We start from the raw sequence: 20,293 nt of genomic DNA on the forward strand, positions 1-20,293 counted from the left end.
CCTCTATTGCCATCAGAGAAAGGGAGAAACTAAAGAAGAAACCAGGAGAGAAAACAGGAGGCCCTCTTTGAAATGCGGCAGGTCAAACATTTGAAACAGGGTATGGGGATGTGAATGCCTGGATAGAATGGGTCAAATATACTGTCCAGAGTCTCAACCATAGCAATTGCTATGCTTGTGCCTCGGGAGGACCGATTGCCCAGATAGTGCCCTGCCCATTGGGGTGGACCAAGGATTCCCAGGGGATGTGATGTATGATTACATTGTACCAAGAAAAGACTGCCTGGGGAAATGAGGCCTCTAAGTCTCTCTCTTTGCTGTCCCCTTCCTTGCGTGATAGCAATACCAGGGTTCCCCCTGCATTCTCTACAGCTATAGGTAACCGTACAGCTTGCCTCTCACGGCAGGGTGTGAGTGCTACCCGGCATGTGGGAGAATTTGCCTTGTGCATGAGGACCTTGAATGCTACCAAGGACTTGATGGGAAACTGCTCAAGACTTGAGATCCCCAGGGCAGATCCCTGGTGGTACTGTGGAGGGAAGAACTTATGGTCCACCCTACCATCTAATTGGGGAGGCACTTGTGCACTTGTTCAATTAGCTATACCCTTCACTCTGGCATTTGAAAGAGAAACATCACAAATACCCAGAAGAAGTAAAAGAAGCTTAGGAGTATCATTTGATGATAGAGCGTACATAGATTCTATTGGGGTGCTGTTTCGGAAATGAGCCCCATTGTCTGACTCAATTCTCTCTGGGGTGCCATGTCGCCGTAGGACTTGCTTTTCAAGGCCCAGGATAGTGTTCTGGGCGGTGGCATGGGGCACAGGATATGTTTCCAGCCATCCGGTGGTTGCTTCCACCATTGTAAGTACGTGGCCCTTGCCGCTGCGGGTTTGAGGGAGTGTGATGTAATCAGTCTGCCAGGCCTCTCCATATTTATATTTCAGCCATCGTCCTCCATACCAAAGAGGCTTTGACCGTTTGGCTTGCTTGATTGCAGCACATGTTTCACAGTCATGAATAACCTGTGCTATAGTGTCCATGGTCAGGTCCACCCCTCGATCACGAGCCCATCTGTATGTTGCAGCTCTACCTTGATGGCCTGAGGTGTCATGGGCCCATCGGGCTATAAATAATTCACCTTTATGTTGCCAGTCCAGGTCCACCTGAGCCACTTCAATCTTAGCAGCCTGATCCACCTGCTGGTTGTTTTGATGTTCTTCAGTAGCCCGATTCTTGGGCACATGAGCATCTACGTGGCGTACCTTTACAACCAGGTTCTCTACCCAGGCAGCAATATCTTGCCACAATGCTGCAGCCCAGATGGGTTTGCCCCTGCGCTGCCAGTTGTTCTGCTTCCATTGCTGTAACCACCCCCACAGGGCATTTGCTACCATCCATGAATCAGTATAGAGATAGAGAACTGGCCACTTTTCTCGCTCAGCAATATCTAAAGCCAGCTGAATGGCTTTCACTTCTGCAAACTGACTCGGTTCACCTTCTCCCTCAGCAGCTTCTGCAACTCGTTGTGTAGGACTCCATACAGCAGCTTTCCATCTCCGATGCTTTCCCACAATACGACAGGACCCATCAGTGAACAAGGCATATTTCTTCTCATTTTCCGGTAGCTTGTTGTACAGTGGGGCTTCTTCAGCACGGACCACCTCCTCCTCTGGTGATATCCCAAAGTATTTGCCTTCTGGCCAGTCCATAATCACTTCCAAGATTCCTGGGCGACTGGGGTTTCCTATTTGAGCCTGCTGAGTAATCAGTGCAACCCACTTGCTCCATGTAGCATCAGTTGCATGATGTGTAGAGGGGATCCTTCCTTTGAACATCCAGCCTAGTACCGGCAGTCGGGGTGCCAGGAGGAGCTGCGCTTCAGTACCGACCACTTCCGAAGCAGATCGAACTCCTTCATATGCTGCCAATATCTCCTTTTCAGTTGGAGTATAGCGGGCTTCAGATCCTCTGTATCCCCGACTCCAAAACCCCAGGGGTCGACCTCGAGTTTCCCCAGGTTCTTTCTGCCAGAGGCTCCAGGTGGGACCATTCTCTCCGGCTGCGGTGTAGAGCACATTCTTTACATCTGGTCCTGTTCAGACTGGCCCAAGGGCTACTGCATGAACTATTTCCTGCTTAATTTGTTCAAAGGCTTGTCGTTGCTCAGGGCCCCATTCAAAAGCATTCTTCTTACGGGTTACTTGGTAGAGCGGGTTTACAATCAGACTGTAATTTGGAATATGCATTCTCCAAAACCCCACGACACCTAGGAAAGTTTGTGTTTCTTTTTTGCTAGTTGGTGGAGACATAGCTGTTATTTTGTTGATCACATCCATTGGGATTTGACGACGTCCATCTTGCCATTTTATTCCTAAAAACTGGATCTCTCGTGCAGGTCCTTTAACTTTATTTTGTTTTATGGCAAAACCGGCCTTCAGAAGGATTTGGACTATTTTCTTCCCTTTCTCGAAAACTTCTTCTGCAGTGTCACCCCACACAATGATGTCATCGATGTACTGCAGGTGTTCAGGAGCTTCCCCCTGCTCCAGCACAGACTGGATCAGTCCATGGCAAATGGTAGGGCTATATTTCCACCCCTGGGGCAGCCGATTCCAAGTATATTGGACTCCCCTCCAAGTGAAAGCAAACTGTGGCCTGCACTCTGCTGCTAGAGGGATGGAGAAAAATGCATTAGCGATATCAATTGTGGCATACCACTTGGCTGCCTTTGATTCCAGTTCATACTGGAGTTCTAGCATGTCCGGCACTGCAGCACTCAGCGGTGGCGTGACCTCCTTCAGGCCACGATAGTCCACTGTTAGTCTCCACTCACCATTAGACTTGCGCACTGGCCATATGGGACTATTAAAAGGTGAATGAGTCTTGCTGATCACTCCTTGGCTCTCCAGTTGACGAATTAGCTTATGGATGGGAATCAGGGAGTCTCGGTTGGTGCGATATTGCTGCCGGTGCACAGTTGTGGTAGCGATTGGCACCTGCTGTTCTTCCACCCTCAGCAACCCCACAACAGAAGGGTCCTCTGAGAGACCGGGCAAGGTAGACAACTGTTTAATGTCCTCTGTCTCTAAGGCAGCTATGCCAAAAGCCCAGCGGAACCCTTTTGGGTCCTTGAAATATCCTCTTCTAAGATAGTCTATGCCAAGGATGCACGGAGCATCTGGGCCAGTCACAATGCGGTGCTTTTGCCACTCATTACCGGTTAGACTCCCTTCAGCCTCCAATACAGTTAACTGCTGGGATCCCCCCGTCACACCATAAATACAGATGGGCTCTGGCCCTTTATAGCTTGATGGCATTAGAGTACATTGTGCACCAGTGTCTACTAAAGCCTTATACTTCTGTGCGTCTGACGTGCCAGGCCATCGAATCCACACAGTCCAATAAACTCGATTGTCCCTTTCCTCCCCCTGGCTGGAGGGGAAGTTTGCACTCCGTGTAAACTTCCGCCACATGGGTCGTGTACACTGGACTTCATCTGGATCTGTGGATATTTGTGCGTCGTCTAGGTCCTTATAAATCACCTCCCGTACGGCTAATTCCCTCAGGTACTGAATTCCCTTCTCCATGGTGGTCCACTTGCCTGGTAGACATACAAGTTCTTCCTTGAAGGGATACCTTTCCTTCACAGCTGACAGGAGACGCCTCCAGAGGCTGTGAGATCGTGCTCCATCTCCAATTGCTTTGTCAATGCCTGCGTCCCTAGCAAGGGATCCCAGCCGCCTGGCTTCCCTGCCCTCTAATTCCACACAATTGGCTCCGGTGTCCCAGCACCAGAGCAGCCAGGTGACAAGCTGCTCACCTATGCAGCGACCAAAATCTTTTCGCACATCTTGTAGCTCACACTGGTATAGGGTTCGGGTAGTTACTGTTGATTTTTCAGCATCCTCATCTTCATCCTCCTGCACCTTTGATGGCCCAGCCTCGTCTTCTCTATACCTAGACCTGGCAGAAGACTGTCTGCGTTCTAAACGACCTGAGTCTCTATACCATTTTTTCACCTTGTCTACAGGGGCAACTTGCACTGCTACAGCTCGTTTCTCTGACCCAGCCACAGGGTCTGCCACAGGGGTTGGAATACCCTCTGCATGGGCAACTTGCACTGCTACAGCTCGTTTCTCTGACCCAGCCACAGGAGTGGGAGCGGCTATGGGAGCTGGAACTGGGACGGCTGCAGGAGCTGGAGTGGCTGCGGGAGCTGGAGCGGCTGCAGGGTCTGTCAGTAGGTTGATAATTGCAGCTCGATAGGCACAAGCCAGACCCCAGCACACTACAGTGATTTGTGTCACTTTGGAACTGCCAGAGTCATGATACTCTTTTTCCAAGCATTCTGCCAGCTTTTTAGGATTTTGCAGTTGTTCAGGGGTGAATGTCCAAAACACTGGAGGTGACCACTGCTCTAGAAACCTGCCCATATCCTCCCAAACTCCCTGCCACTCGCAACTATCCCGCCTCAAGACAGATCTCCGGATGAGATTCCTAAGTAGTTGTTTAACCTTAAACAAAACTTGAAGCGCATTCAGGAGACATAACAACAAGAACATGCTGGTCTGAGTATCCCAAGGATATTCAACATCTCGGAGAACCACCGTAACTAGCTCGGGGGATAAGAGGGTGGTGAAGGAGAAAGGGAGAGTGAACAGGTAGGAAAAAATATCTTCCCCTGTCCCCTCCACAGATTGGCTCCCTGACGAAAACAGGCAATAGGTGTAATTGCTAACAGTTTCTGAGATATGGTTTCCAAAGTATAGAGTCGATGTCAGTGCTGAATACAAATACCAGGTTAGAGTCATGACCAGAAATCTCATCATTTCATAAGCCATTGTTACACCGCACAGTACCATAACGATCTTAAACCAGAGCCCGGAAAGGATAAACAGCGCGACAGGGAGCACATACAGAAAGTAACGTGCTATATAATTTGGAAATTTGGAAAACAGGCACAGCAGACTTGAGATTAAGGCAATCAACATCGTGACTAGCAACTATTAAGCTGGTCCAATACTTATACCAAATTAAGTTTAACACACTCTGGTCAAAGCTGTCGATATTTCAACCCTTCGGGCCCCACGTTGGGCGCCAAAAGGACTGTTGTGGTTTAACCCGGCCGGCAGCTAAACACCACACAGCCATTCGCTCACCCTCCCCCCTCCCTCTCTGGGATGGGGGAGAGAAACGGGAAAGTGAAGCCGGTGAGTTGAGATAAAGACAGTTTATTAAGACAGGAAAATAACAACAACAGCAATGATGATAATAGTATTAATAATAATGTGTAGGAATCAAGTGATGCACAATGCAATTGCTCACCACCCGTTGACCGATGCCCAGCCTATCCCCGAGCAGCCGGCCCCCCCACCCCGGCCAGCCACCCCTATATATTGTTTAGCATGATGTCAGATGGTATGGAATACCCCTTTGGCCAGTTTGGGTCAGCTGTCCTGGGTCTGTCCCCTCCCAGCTCCTGCTGCACCCCCAGCCTGCTCGCTGGCAGGACAGAGCGAGAAGCTGAAAAGTCCTTGGCTTGGTGTAAGCACTGCTCTGCAACAATTAAAACATCAGCATGTTATCAGCGCTCTTCTCATCCTAATCCAAAACATAGCACCCTACCAGCTACTAGGAGGAAAATTAACTCTGTCCTAACTGAAACCAGGACAGATGTGTGCACTCAGCAATGGCTTGGCCCATGGGGGAATGAGGAATGCCTGTGATGTGTCGGATACCCCAAGTTTGAAAAACGTTTGAAGGAAGTGACTACCATAGGCGGGGCCATTGTTGGTTTTTATTTCCTTTGGGATGCCTAGCGCCACGAAAGCAACACGGAAGTGAGCCTGGATATGGCGGCTAGTTTCACCTGCCGCAGCTGTCGCCCAAATAGCATGAGAGGAAGTGTCTACCGATATGTGAACATATTTCAAGCGACCAAATTCTGGAATATGCGTGATGTCGGTCTGCCATAACTGTAAGGACCATAGACCTCTATGGTTTACCGTTAAAGATGGGGTCGAAACATGTTGTTGACAGTCAGGATATGTTTGGACAATCAATTTGGCGTCATTGATCGATATAGTGAATTGTTTCGCCAAGGCTTTGGTGGATTGATGGAAAAAGGCATGGGATAACCATGCGTGCTCCAGCACCTTTGACCCTGACTGCCCCGGTGCCTTATTAGATAGCTGGTCAAGGCGTGCATTACCCTCTGCAAAAATACCGGGTAACAAGGTGTGGCTCTGCATGTGAATAATACAATATGGGTGCGCTCGCTGCTCCACCAAAAATAACAGCTCTTTAAATTTTAGAAACAAGTCTTCCTTTGGGATATGTCTCAAATGTGCCCTCTCAATACGCTGAGCGACACCTACAGCATATTGTGAGTCAGATACAATATTCAAAGGTACTGTTGGCCAGCGCTTAAAAGCCATTATAATAGCATGTATTTCAACTGTCCGTGGGGAACCTTGGATCCGCTCAGGCTGGTGTTGCCACTTTCCACCTTCTTCCCAAGTTACTACAGCTTTGCCTGTTTTTCCGGACCCATCTGTGAAGACCGTCCGGCCATCCACTGGTTGCCGTTGACACAACGGCCGCTCTTCTATTTTTATATTATTATAAAAGGAGAACATTTTATGAGGTGGACGGTGGGTATCAACCTGTCCGTCGAATCCCGTCAACACTATTTGGAGCTCTAAACTATTCTGCAAGCACCAGGTGAAATAGTCTTTTACTACGGGGATTATAATCAGATTGGGCTCTTCTCCCGCTAATTCAACTGTTCTCTCATGTCCTTTCTTTATTAGGACGGTGAACATTTCCACTTGCATTGCAGTAGTTTTTGAGGGTTGATGGGGTAAAAAGACCCGTTCCAGGACCACTAAGCGGGGGGTCCTTATGGGAGGGGTCCCATTGCCAAATAATAGCCACTGGTTGTTGTTCTTGATTACAAATATATAATTGAAGGGGGAGGTTCTCACTATGATGATGGCATTTCTGTGCTGAGATTCTTTCATTAACCATTTGCAATGCTTTATGAGCCTCCTCAGTCCATCGCCTTGGGGCATTAATATCAGTGTCTCCCTTTAATAACTCAAAGAGAGGCGCCAATATCGAATTGTCTGTCCCACATTGTAGTCTAATCCAGTTTATATTCCCTAGTAATTTCTGTACATCATTCAGTGTCTTAACATCTGCATTAATGGATATCTGCTGTGGTTGAATGGTCTGCTGTAATATCTTCCACCCCCAGATAATTCCAAGGTGCTTGGGTCTGCATCTTTTCAGGTGCAATGTGGAGTCCTGCTGTCTGTAACGCTTGTTTTAAGGCAGGCAGTGCCTCTTGGACCTTATCACTAGATGGTCCAGCTAGTAGGATATCATTCATGTAGTGGTATATGTATATCTCCGGAAAGCATTGGCGTACTAGTTGGATAGCTTTTGCGACATCGGTTTGGCACATGGCTGGGGAGTTTTTCATGCCTTGTGGTAGTACGGTCCAATGATATCGGTCCATAGGCTCCTTCCTATTGATCTTTGGTACCGAGAAGGCAAAACGAGGAGCGTCGTCAGGATGCAAAGGAATTGTGAAAGAACAGTCTTTCAAGTCCATAACAACAATGTCCCAATTACGGGGTATCATTGTAGGTGAGGGTAATCCTGGCTGCAAGTAGCCCATGTCCTCGATCACTGCATTGATTTGTCGCAAATCATGCAGTAATCTCCGTTTCCCGCTCTTCTTCTTGATGACAAACACTGGTGAATTCTATGGGCTGTTTGTTGGAACAATATGTCCTTGTTGGAGTTGTTCTTGAACCAACTCCTGTAGACTACTGCTCGGAAAAGAATCAATTGAGCAATTCTAGTTCCCTTTGGTATTGACAATGGTGGAGACGGTGTCCAAGCCATAGCTTGGATTTGTCCATTAGAGTCAGCATCAATTTTCCCCAGCAAAACAAACAATCTGGTCAAAGTTGTACTTGATCGTCCTAGCAGCAATACACTACAGTCATTCCCATTTGGTCCTTTGACGTTCAATGGAATTTTATGAACGTGAGTTCCCCACAACGTGGCGTCTGTTACTGTGGAGGCATCCACTCCGGCACTCCCTCTGGTTCTTGCTGAGAGGGTGTCCACGGTGGTAACCGTGGCAACGGGGCAGCAGGTGGCGCTGGACCCTGCGTCAGCATTGCATTTGTTGCCCTCCCTTGTGGGAGGTTCCTCCTTTGACCGGGAGGCGGGAGTGCTTGTGTCGTCGTGCGGCCCCGCCCCGCGCTCCTCTTCCTGTTTCCCTTCCGCGGCGGCAAAGGATGTCCTTCCGCGTTGTATTTAGAGCGGCAATGGCTCGCCCAGTGGCATCCTCTCACACATCTGGGACACAAAGTGGGCGGAACTGCCGGCGGGCCGCCCCCCCGTCCCCGCCAGGGGCATGCGAAGATTAGGTGGCTCGGGTCTCCCCACCGATAGCATTTTTACTGACCCTTGGGTCCTGACTGCTGTTGCAAAAGTGAACGCCAGCGATTCGGTATGATGTTCGATAGAACCCACTCGGTTACACGCCTCTATCATCTGAACTAGCGTTGCATTCACAGGCAGACCTGTAGCACCTTTTTACAGTCGGTATTTGCGTTTTCTACCGCTAGCCTTTGTAGCAAGGCATCTTTTGCTTCCCGATTGTCAATCTGCTTATCTAATGCATCGCGAAGCCGATCAATAAACTGCATGTATGGTTCAGACACCCCTTGCTGGACCTTTGTAAAAGGCTGCGCGGGCTTCCCGGTCTTTGGAATTCTTAACATTGCCTGGAGGGCTAGGGTCGCAGTCAGCCGGAGGATGCCTGGATCTAGATTCACCTGAAGGCGCGGATCTGCCATCGGGTCTGTACCCATCAGTTGAGGTATACCGGCTCCGAAAAGCGGATCCCCCGGCTGCCTTTCTAAATTTTGGAGCGCTGCATGTTCGCACAACTCTTTCCATTTCTATTCCCATAATAATTTTTGTGTTGGAGTTAATATCATCGCTGCCACTTGTCGTATGTCAAAGGGGGTTAAAAGCTGTCCCATCATGACATTCTCCAGCAGGGACTGCGTAAACAGGGCCGATAACTCATAATTGGTCACCGTCTTACACAGTTCTTTAATAAGGTCCCACTGGAAGGGGTTCCAGTCATTTTGCCCGTGATCCCAAACTTGGACTGGAAAAAGGAGCCCTACCCCCCCCCCCCTTTATTGCTTCTCTCTGAAGTTGTTTCCAACGATCTTGGGGGTCAAAAGGATCCCCCGCGGGTGGCGCTGCTGACCTTGTGGGCGGCGGCAGCGGCGGCGCTGATGGCCGCTGAGTTTCTCTGCCTCTGTTTCCAAGTCTGTCAGGTTTACTTCCTTTGGTGGTACGCAGTCACCGCTTTTTATTTCACCCGCCTGCGTAGCCTGAGCGGCCGCTGTCGGTTCCCTTTTTTCCGCTTGCCATGATCTCAGTGTCTCAGTTACTAAGTGCCAGGTTGTCATCACCTCAGCAGCTGTTGCATCTCCCCAGGAGGCAGCGTCCCATATAGTTGTCCCAGCGTTTTCCCAAGTTTTTACATCAAACGCCGTCGAAACTGTTGCCGGGGCCCCATTCTTTCGTAAGAACTTTAGCAATTGTTTCACTTTATACGGGTCATGTTTCACTCCTCTTTTTACCAGGAGTTGAGTCAGTAACTTAGCTATCGCCTCCTCCTCGGCCGATAGATTAGCTCCCATAGTTAATGCCCCAGCCGCTCAACTGCTTCTTGAGGTGATGTCCTGGGATTAAAGCTGCGGTCCCATCGTTCAGCTGGGGTCCCTTCAGATGCTTCTCTCAGCGTTGCTCTCTTCCCGATCACGTCGGGGTCACCATTTGAAGGGATGAAAGACACAGACTCCTGATGGCTCTTGAACAGAAGGTCTTTATTGCCATTTTTCTCCACTACATATACTTTCCCCGTAGCCCCATGCACTGTCCACGCGCCCAAATCTGTCATACAATTGGTTAGAGACCCTCAGACATGTGCTTCAAGCCAGCCAGCAATTGGCCACTGCCCAAAGCTCATCTTTAACACTGTAGCCAATTTACTTTATCTCGACCTTGCTCAAGTTTTTGTTTCTACCTCTTGTTTCCTCATTATCTCTACTTCAGGGACCTGTGAAACAGCGCGAAGCTGCCTGCGAATTCCTTTCCCACAGTGCTGGATCTACGGATCTTGGAGATGTGTTAATGCAAGCATGAGGCTGACCTGTCTCTGTACACCTCTGCAGAAAAAGGGATTCCTGCGTGTCTTGTTACCATGCATCTGTCTTATGCAACTGAAACTCTTTCTGGAAAGCCGGGCAGAAGTTACAGGCAGGCGTTTTGAATGTTTTACGCATTTGGATTTGGATCATTTTGCAATTCTGAAGTGCTAATTTCTTCAAAATTGCCCCCTTGAAACATCAAGAAAATGACACAGCTTTTCGAAGGTAGATCCAAAATGACAAGATTTCTATTTTGGAGGAACTGCTCCCACAGAAAGATGGCAATCTGTGTTGGTACAAGGGTGGGAGCTGAGCTGCTGTGAGAAGCCAGCTCCCACTGCTGAAAGTTTGATACCTGAGAGCTTAGATGTTCTTTTTAGACTTTTTCAGCATTGCTCATGGGAAGGTGGGATTTTTTCCCTCTCCTGAGTTAATTCAACCTATGAATGTCTGGCAGCACTGTGCCTTGAGTGGAGATGCTTTAAAATGCTGATGCTTTAAAATACAGCTGAGTATATACTTAGGTATTTTAGGAAGGTGAAATCCAGGAGCATCTTATATCATCATTGAGGCTGACAGCCTCGAGGAGTTTGGGAGTGTTTGCTTCCAGAGAGGTTGGTGGGGTTGAGCCCCCCTTAAAGATCTCACCTGTGTGTTTATGGATTATTTTTGTGTGCTTGGCTACCATCAGTCTTACTGTAAGACCCCAGGCTTGAGCTGCGTAGGGCTATTTTATAACAAAGTTTCAAAATACCTAGTTTTACAATCCAGAGGTTGCTGCTTCACAGTAGGGCCCTGTGTTTTTGCAAACATTTGGTATTAAGCTAGATTTCAAGAGATTTGTTTAACTTGGTGTCCTGGTTCCAGTTAGGACAGAGTTAAGTAGCTCATAGTAGCTGGTAGGGTGCTATGTTTTGGATTAGGATGAGAAGAGCGCTGATAACATGCTGATGTTTTAATTGTTGCAGAGCAGTGTTTACACCAGGCCAAGGACTTTTCGGCTTCTTGCTCTGTCCTGCCAGCGAGCAGGCTGGGGGTGCAGCAGGAGCTGGGAGGGGACAGACCCAGGACAGCTGACCCAAACTGGCCAAAAGGGGTATTCCATACCATCTGACGTCATGCTAAACAATATATAGGGGTGGCTGGCCGGGGTGGGGGGCCGGCTGCTCGGGGATAGGCTGGGCATCGGTCAGCGGGTGGTGAGCAATTGCATTGTGCATCACTTGTTTCTTACACATTATTATTGTTAATACTATTACCATTATCACTATTATTATTATTATTGTTATTATTATTTTCCTGTCTTAATAAACTGTCTTTATCTCAACTCACAGGCTTCACTTTCCCGTTTCTCTCCCCCATCCCAGAGAGGGAGGGGGGAGGGTGAGCGAACGGCTGTGTGGTGTTTAGCTGCCAGCCGGGTTAAACCACAACAGTCCTTTTGGCGCCCAACGTGGGGCCCGAAGGGTTGAGATATCGACAAATCTGACCAGAGTGTGTTAAACTAAAATTGGTATAAGTATTGGACCTGCACGAGAGATCCAGTTTTTAGGAATTAAATGGCAAGATGGACGTCGTCAAATCCCAATGGATGTGATCAACAAGATAACAGCTATGTCTCCACCAACTAGCAAAAAAGAAACACAAACTTTCCTAGGCGTCGTGGGGTTTTGGAGAATGCATATTCCAAATTACAGTCTGATTGTAAACCCGCTCTACCAAGTAACCCGTAAGAAGAATGCTTTTGAATGGGGCCCTGAGCAACGACAAGCCTTTGAACAAATTAAGCAGGAAATAGTTCATGCAGTAGCCCTTGGGCCAGTCCGAACAGGACCAGATGTAAAGAATGTGCTCTACACCGCAGCCGGAGAGAATGGTCCCACCTGGAGCCTCTGGCAGAAAGAACCTGGGGAAACTCGAGGTCGACCCCTGGGGTTTTGGAGTCGGGGATACCGAGGATCTGAAGCCCGCTATACTCCAACTGAAAAGGAGATATTGGCAGCATATGAAGGAGTTTGATCTGCTTCAGAAGTGGTCGGTACTGAAGCGCAGCTCCTCCTGGCACCCTGACTGCCGGTACTAGGCTGGATGTTCAAAGGAAGGGTCCCCTCTACACATCATGCAACTGATGCTACATGGAGCAAGTGGGTTGCACTGATTACTCAGCGGGCTCGAATAGGAAACCCCAGTCGCCCAGGAATCTTGGAGGTGATTATGGACTGGCCAGAAGGCAAATACTTTGGGATATCATCAGAGGAGGAGGTGGTTCGTGCTGAAGAAGCCCCACTGTACAACAAGCTACCGGAAAATGAGAAGAAATATGCCTTGTTCACTGACGGGTCCTGTCGTATTGTGGGAAAGCATCGGAGATGGAAAGCTGCTGTATGGAGTCCTACACGACGAGTTGCAGAAGCTGCTGAGGGAGAAGGTGAATCGAGTCAGTTTGCAGAAGTAAAAGTCATTCAGCTGGCTTTAGATATTGCTGAACGAGAAAAGTGGCCAGTTCTCTATCTCTATACTGATTCATGGATGGTAGCAAATGCCCTGTGGGGGTGGTTACAGCAATGGAAGCAGAACAACTGGCAGCGCAGGGGCAAACCCATCTGGGCTGCGGCATTGTGGCAAGATATTGCTGCCCGGGTAGAGAACCTGGTTGTAAAGGTACGCCATGTAGATGCTCATGTGCCCAAGAATCGGGCTACTGAAGAACACCAAAACAACCAGCTGGTGGATCAGGCTGCTAAGATTGAAGTGGCTCAGGTGGACCTGGACTGGCAACATAAAGGTGAATTATTTATAGCCCGATGGGCCCATGACACCTCAGGCCATCAAGGTAGAGATGCAACCTACAGATGGGCTCGTGATCGAGGGGTGGACCTGACCATGGACACTATAGCACAGGTTATTCATGACTGTGAAACATGTGCTGCAATCAAGCAAGCCAAACGGTCAAAACCTCTTTGGTATGGAGGACGATGGCTGAAATATAAATATGGAGAGGCCTGGCAGATTGATTACATCACACTCCCTCAAACCCGCAACGGCAAGCGCCACGTACTTACAATGGTGGAAGCAACCACCGGATGGCTGGAAACATATCCTGTGCCCCATGCCACCGCCCGGAACACTATCCTGGGCCTTGAAAAGCAAGTCTTATGGCGACATGGCACCCCAGAGAGAATTGAGTCAGACAACGGGACTCATTTCCGAAACAACCTTATAGACACTTGGGCCAAAGAACATGGTATTGAGTGGGTGTATCACATCCCCTATCATGCACCAGCCTCTGGAAAAGTTGAACGATACAATGGACTGTTGAAGACTACACTGAAAGCAATGGGTGCTGGGACATTCAAAAATTGGGATACACATTTGGCAAAGGCCACCTGGTTAGTCAATACCAGGGGATCTGCCAACCGAGCTGGACCTGCCCAATCAAACCTGTTACGCACTGTAGAAGGGGATAAAGTTCCTGTAGTGCACGTAAGGAACATGCTGGGTAAAACAGTCTGGGCTACTCCTGCCTCAGGAAAAGGCAAACCCATTCGTGGAATTGCTTTTGCTCAGGGACCTGGATGCACTTGGTGGGTAATGCAAAAGAATGGGGAGGTCCAGTGTGTACCTCAAGGGGATTTGATACTGGGTGAGAATAGCCCATGAGTTGAATTGTAGTATGTTAATTATTATATAATAATGTATGTCATCACTACCATGATTGCTATATATCATAGATGAAAATGGTGATTAATTACAAGGTATTGGACAGAGTGTAACCTGAGCATGACATAAATGGTATGGAATAAGGGGTGGATATCTGTCCTGGTTCCAGTTAGGACAGAGTTAAGTAGCTCATAGTAGCTGGTAGGGTGCTATGTTTTGGATTAGGATGAGAAGAGCGCTGATAACATGCTGATGTTTTAATTGTTGCAGAGCAGTGTTTACACCAGGCCAAGGACTTTTCGGCTTCTCGCTCTGTCCTGCCAGCGAGCAGGCTAGGGGTGCAGCAGGAGCTGGGAGGGGACAGACCCAGGACAGCTGACCCAAACTGGCCAAAAGGGGTATTCCATACCATCTGACGTCATGCTAAACAATATATAGGGGTGGCTGGCCGGGGTGGGGGGCCGGCTGCTCGGGGATAGGCTGGGCATCGGTCAGCGGGTGGTGAGCAATTGCATTGTGCATCACTTGTTTCTTACACATTATTATTGTTAATACTATTACCATTATCACTATTATTATTATTGTTATTATTATTTTCCTGTCTTAATAAACTGTCTTTATCTCAACTCACAGGCTTCACTTTCCCGTTTCTCTCCCCCATCCCAGAGAGGGAGGGGGGAGGGTGAGCGAACGGCTGTGTGGTGTTTAGCTGCCAGCCGGGTTAAACCACAACACTTGGATATTTATTGATCGTAAAAAAGAAAAAAGTACCAAGCTGCTTTTAGATGAATAAAGAGAAGCCTAAACAAAGCCCTTTATGCTGTCCTAAGCTGCACTGCAGCTATTGATCTTCCTCTTCAGGCAGTGTTTGCTGCCCAGCCTTGCTTCCCCCTGCTTATCAGCCAGGCACTTCCTATTGACAAATTCCTTGTTGAAGTGATTCAACATAATTATGTACAATAAAGGCCTTGTTAATGAAGAAATAAAGTGGTCCTTAACCACATAGTGAATGTTTCCTAATGTATTAGCGTATTTAACTTCCATTGCAGTGCTGCTTGCTTTTCCCTCCCCACCCTCAGGGTGGGTGAAGCTTTGGTGGCAGCTGATAGATTCTTCCCTTCCACCAGAGCCTGGGGTGTGCTGGATCACCCTGAGCACATGGCCAAGGTGGGGTCAGGGGATGTGTTGGGTCTGTCTGGGATGGAGTCACCTTTCCCTGCAGCAGCCCACACAGTGCTGTGCTTTGCACTCGTAGCTGGAACAGCACTGGTATCACTCCAGTGTTGTGTCTATTGCTGCATAGTGCTGGCACAGCATCAGGACTCCCTCCAAGCCCCCAAGAGCCAGTAGGCTGGGGGTGGGCAAGTGATGGGGAGGGGACATCGCCAGGGCAGCTGACCTAAACCAACCAAAGGGATATTCCATAACACCTGATGTCACACTCAGCAATAAAAAGGGGGGCTCTCGTGGGGGAGGGGGGCTGTCCTCCTGAACAACCGTTACGCGTTTTGAGGCCCTGCTTCCCAGGACGTGGCCGAACATCGCTTATTGATGGGAAGTAGAGAATAACTTTTTTTTTCCTTTCTCTCTGTGCTTTCTCTCTGTGCTTCTGCGCGGTCTTGTTGTTTGTTTGTTTGTTTGTTTTTCCCTTTCCCTTTAATTAAATCATTCTCATCTCAAACCTCGAGCTCTTTGTGTTGTATTTTCTCCCCCTTCCTCTTTGAGAAGGGGGGAGTGAGAGAGCGGTTGTGGTGGAGCTCGGCTGCCCACTCAAGTAAAACCACCATAGTCCTTTTTGGCGCCTCGTGGGGCTTGAGGGTTGAGATAACAGTAGAATTGATTAAAGTATTTACAACTAACATACTTGCTAGTCACAATGTTCGTTTTGCTGTTAATATTTTTCTGTGTGACTATGTTGTATGTAATCCGTTCTTTGTTCTCTTTTCTCCTCTATATCTGGTCAGAGAACGTGTTAAAATCTGTGTTTGGTTTCTTTACCATACTGTGCTGTAACATACTGGCCTTCAGTTTCGTCTGGTACTGAGGCCCTGCATTGTTATCATTCTGGTCTCCTGGAGATTATCTTTTTGGAAATATTAAGAATTACACCCCAACTGAAAAGGAGATATTAACAGCGTATGAGGGGATTCAAGCCACTTCAGAAATTGTTGGTACAGAAGCACAACTCCTCTTGGCCCCACGGCTACCTGTGTTACATTGGAAGGGGAAGGGAAAAGGGAAAATTCCCACTAAGGGGATTTCAAAGGGAAAATCCCCACTACACACCATGCAACCTGTGGGAAAGGAATTCACAGGTGGCTTTGTGCTGTTTCACACGTCCCTGAATTAGAGATAATGAGGAAACAAGAGGTAGAAACAAAAACTTGAGCAAGGTCGAGATAAAGTAAATTGGCTACAGTGTTAAAGATGAGCTTTGGGCAGTGGCCAATTGCTGGCTGGCTCGAGGCACGTGTCTGAGGGTCTCTAACCAATTGTATGACAGATTTGGGCGCGTGGACAGTGCATGGGGCTACGGGGAAAGTATATGTAATAGTGAAAAAGGGCAATAACGGTCTCCTGTTCAAGAGCCATCAGGAGTCCGTGTCTTTCATCCCTTCACAACCGACGCTATGTGGTGTAAGTGGGTAGTGTTAATTACACAGCAGGCTTGAATGGGGAAACCCAACCGCCCAGGAATCCTGGAAGAGACTATGGACTGGCCGAAAGGCAGAGATTTCGGAGTACCGACAGAAGAGGTAACTCGTGCTGAAGAGGCACCACCATACAATGAGTTGCCAGAAGACAGGAAGTAGTATGTGTTGTTCACTGACGAATCCTGCCGTGTGGTAGGGGGCCATTGGAAATGGAAAGCTGCTGTGCGGAGTCCCACACGACAAGTCGTGGAGGCCATGGAAGGGGAAGGTGAGTCAAGTCAATATGCAGAAGTGAAAGCCATACAAATGGCCCTAGAAATTGCTGAAAGAGAAAAATGGCCAGTACTGTATCTCTACACTGAGTCATGGATGGTGGCAAATGCTCTGTGGGGGTGGCTGCAGCAATGGAAACAGAGCAACTGGCAGTGCAGAGGTAAACCTATCTGGGCTGCTACCCTGTGGCAAGATATTGCTGCCTGGGTAGAAAACCTGGATGTAAACGTACGTCATGTAGATGCTCACATGCCTAAGAATCGTGCCACCGAATAACATCAGAATAATGCAGAGGTGGATCGAGCTTCAAAAACTGAAGTGGCTCAGGTGGATCTGGACTGGGGACGTAAGGGTGAGCTGTTTGTAGCTCGATGGGCCCAGGAAACATCAGGACATCTGGGGAGGGATGCCACATACAGATGGGCTCATGATCGAGGGGTGGACCTGACCATTGAGGCCATTACACAGGTTCCCCATGAGTGTGAGACCTGTGCTGCAATCAAATGAGCCATGAGGGTAAAGTCTCCCTGGAATAGGGGGAGATGGCTTGGATTTCGATATGGTGAGGCCTGGCAGATTGACTAAATCGGACCACTCCCACAAACCCGCCAAGGCAAAGGTTACATACTTACCATGGTAGAAGCAACTACTGGGTGGCTGGAAACATACCCTGTAAACCATGCCACGGCCCAAAACACTATCTTGGGCCTGGAAAGACAAGTACTGTGGCGTCATGGTACACCATAGAGAATTGAGTCCGACAATGGGAGTCACTTCCGAAACAATTTGGTCACCTCCTGGGCCAAGAGACGTGGCACTGAGTGGGTGTATCACATTCCTTATCACCCACAAGCCTCTGGGAAGGCTGAGAGGTACAATGGACTGTTAAAGACTATGTTACGAGCATTGGGACGTGGAAACATTGGGACATACATCTACCAGAGGCCACTTGGCTAGTTAACAACAGGGGGTCTGACAGCCGTCCTGGTCCTGCTGAAACAAAACCCGTAGGGTTTCCCACACTGTGGGAGGAGCTAAAGTCCCCGTAGTGCATGTAGGAAAGTGGATGGGGAAGGCGGTGTGGGTTGCTCCTGCCATGGGAAAAGGCAAACCCACTCGTGGGATTGTCTTCGCCCAAGGACCAGGGTACACCTGGTGGGTAATGCAGAAGGATGGGGATATCAGGTGTGTGCCTCAAGGAGATTTAACCTTGGGAGAAAATTAATCTGTAATCCAAGTTATGTGTTGTAGGAGGACACTGCAGAACCAATGACAGGTCAACTTCACAAGGAACCGGGCAAGTGCAACAGTGACGTGAGCTGAGCTGGTGCTGGCGTCAAGAACACCAACTTCGCCTGCCCTGAGTGACCACTTTGACAGATGAAGCTGAAACCATCAACAGTTTTTATGAACATTTTGGGGAAAGGCCTATGGAATGAAAAGAAGTACAGACCTATAAATACTTTAATGGACAGGGAACAATGGTGATGAGAATATCTATATACTAAACTATGTGGGACCCGAGTGTGACACAAATGTTATGGAATAAGGGGTGGAGGTTGTGTTGGGTCTGTCTGGGATGGAGTCACCTTTCCCTGCAGCAGCCCACACAGTGCTGTGCTCTGCACTCGTAGCTGGAACAGCACTGGTATCACTCCAGTGTTGTGTCTATTGCTGCATAGTGCTGGCACAGCATCAGGACTCCCTCCAAGCCCCCAAGAGCCAGTAGGCTGGGGGTGGGCAAGTGATGGGGAGGGGACATCGCCAGGGCAGCTGACCTAAACCAACCAAAGGGATATTCCATAACACCTGATGTCACACTCAGCAATAAAAAGGGGGGCTCTCGTGGGGGAGGGGGGCTGTCCTCCTGAACAACCGTTACGCGTTTTGAGGCCCTGCTTCCCAGGACGTGGCCAGACATCGCTCGTTAATGGAAAGTAGAGGATAACTTTTTTTTCCTTTCTCTCTGTGCTTCTGCGCAGCCTTGTTGTTTGTTTGTTTGTTTGTTTGTTTTTCCCATTCCCTTTCCCTTTAATTAAATCATTCTCATCTCAAACCTCGAGCTCTTTGTGTTGTATTTTCTCCCCCTTCCTCTTTGAGGAGGGGGGAGTGAGAGAGCGGTTGTGGTGGAGCTCGGCTGCCCACTCGAGTAAAACCACCACAGGGGAGCTGGGCTGCAATCCCAAAATAACATCTGGGATTACCCCACAGTCAGCCCTTCCCTTCACTCCCAGCAGTGCATGCCTGGTGTGTATGGTGGAGGACAGCAAGGAAGGAGAGCAGAGGAGGACAGTGTGGGGAAGCCCCAGGAGAAGACGTGGACTTAGAACAAGCCCTCAGCCTGTTGTGGCTCTGCTCAGGCCACCTGCATGGCTGGACAGGAGGTGGGATGATGAGAAGCTTGCTGTTCTTGGTGCCTTTTCATCTTCTGCACCACGGTGATGATCCCAGTAGGCAGGGATTAATTATCAGTGAGCTCTTGTTGCTGTTTCTGGCTTCACCTTTGGAGGTGTTGAGGTCTCTTAATTTCTGCCTAATGCATTTGTTGATATTCCTCCTAGAAACAAAAATAGCTGTTTGCCTTGTTTACCTCCATGAAATGTGGCAGTGATAATGAGACGTGATGCCTTGTGATGTCAACCTGGGAGAGCTCCCAAAAGTCACCCTCTTCCAACTGTAGAGGTTCTTTCCACGAGCATTTCTTAATATTTTTCTCTGAAATAATAGCCCATAATATTTTGGTTGGTGCAGTACTTATTATTCTGTTCTGGTTATTGTTGTCACTTAACCTTGCATTTGTTCACTAACAAAACAATTTAGCAAACAACCTAAACACTTTAAAGATAACAAAGATATCATGTCTTTATTTTCATCTTTAGCCAAGAAGCAGGGTCACTGTAACCTTTCTGGATAAATAGAGCGAGTTGTATGTATCAGTGGGCTCATTTACAGAGCGGTTCCCTGTGTTGGGAGCACTTCTTAGACCTCTATTTCACTGCTTGCATCTCTGCAGAACTAAAACACAGCAGTAGGAGGAACAGCTGGAAATACTGCCTGGGAGCCCAGCGCCTCTTGGGTGCTGTGCTTTTGCTGTGTTAATATCCACTAAGGGCAAGGTTGTTTCCTCTGTGCATGGCTAGGGAGCTCGTGAAGATGTGATTTCAAGGGGCAGCCCAATAGTGCTCTGAAGTGGTGAAAAACATCCACATTTGGTGGATTCATGGGGTGCAGGGACTCTGGCTGTGGTTGTCCTTCTCCTGCAAGAGCAGTTAGAGTACCTGCGTGGGCACCTCTGAAACCCTGAGAACTTTGTCTCTGTTTGGGTACATGGAGGAAGGCAGTGTGGGTAAATAACAGCCAAGCGGGTGGTCAGCTGCAGAGTAATTAATTTCTAGCCTAGCAGAGCAATTCTGAGAAGTTGCTGAAATATGCATTTGGAAGGAGAGGG

General features: G+C 48.5%; 2 protein-coding genes across 4 annotated transcripts in view; both read left to right on the forward strand.

Annotated features, from left to right (window-relative positions):
- Positions 1-20,293, forward strand: part of LOC310888897 (katanin p60 ATPase-containing subunit A-like 2) — a 175,572-nt gene that overhangs the window by 40,731 nt on the left and 114,548 nt on the right. Inside the window, exon 11 of one of the 3 annotated variants that reach the window (XM_083852533.1) lies at positions 18,097-18,901. The gene's annotated coding sequence lies outside the window, so the exon portion shown is untranslated. Of the gene's footprint in view, positions 1-1,515; positions 1,663-4,035; positions 5,681-18,096; positions 18,902-20,293 lie in introns of those variants that run through there. The other 2 variants (XM_083852534.1, XM_083852538.1) reach the window with 2 other exon arrangements.
- LOC310888917 (katanin p60 ATPase-containing subunit A-like 2) overlaps positions 1-20,293 on the forward strand; it is a 33,422-nt gene that overhangs the window by 8,131 nt on the left and 4,998 nt on the right. The window lies entirely within an intron of this gene.

The sequence above is a fragment of the Anser anser genome (assembly GCF_964211835.1).
Source record: "Anser anser genome assembly, contig: SUPER_W_unloc_3, whole genome shotgun sequence".
Lineage (NCBI taxonomy): Eukaryota > Metazoa > Chordata > Aves > Anseriformes > Anatidae > Anser > Anser anser.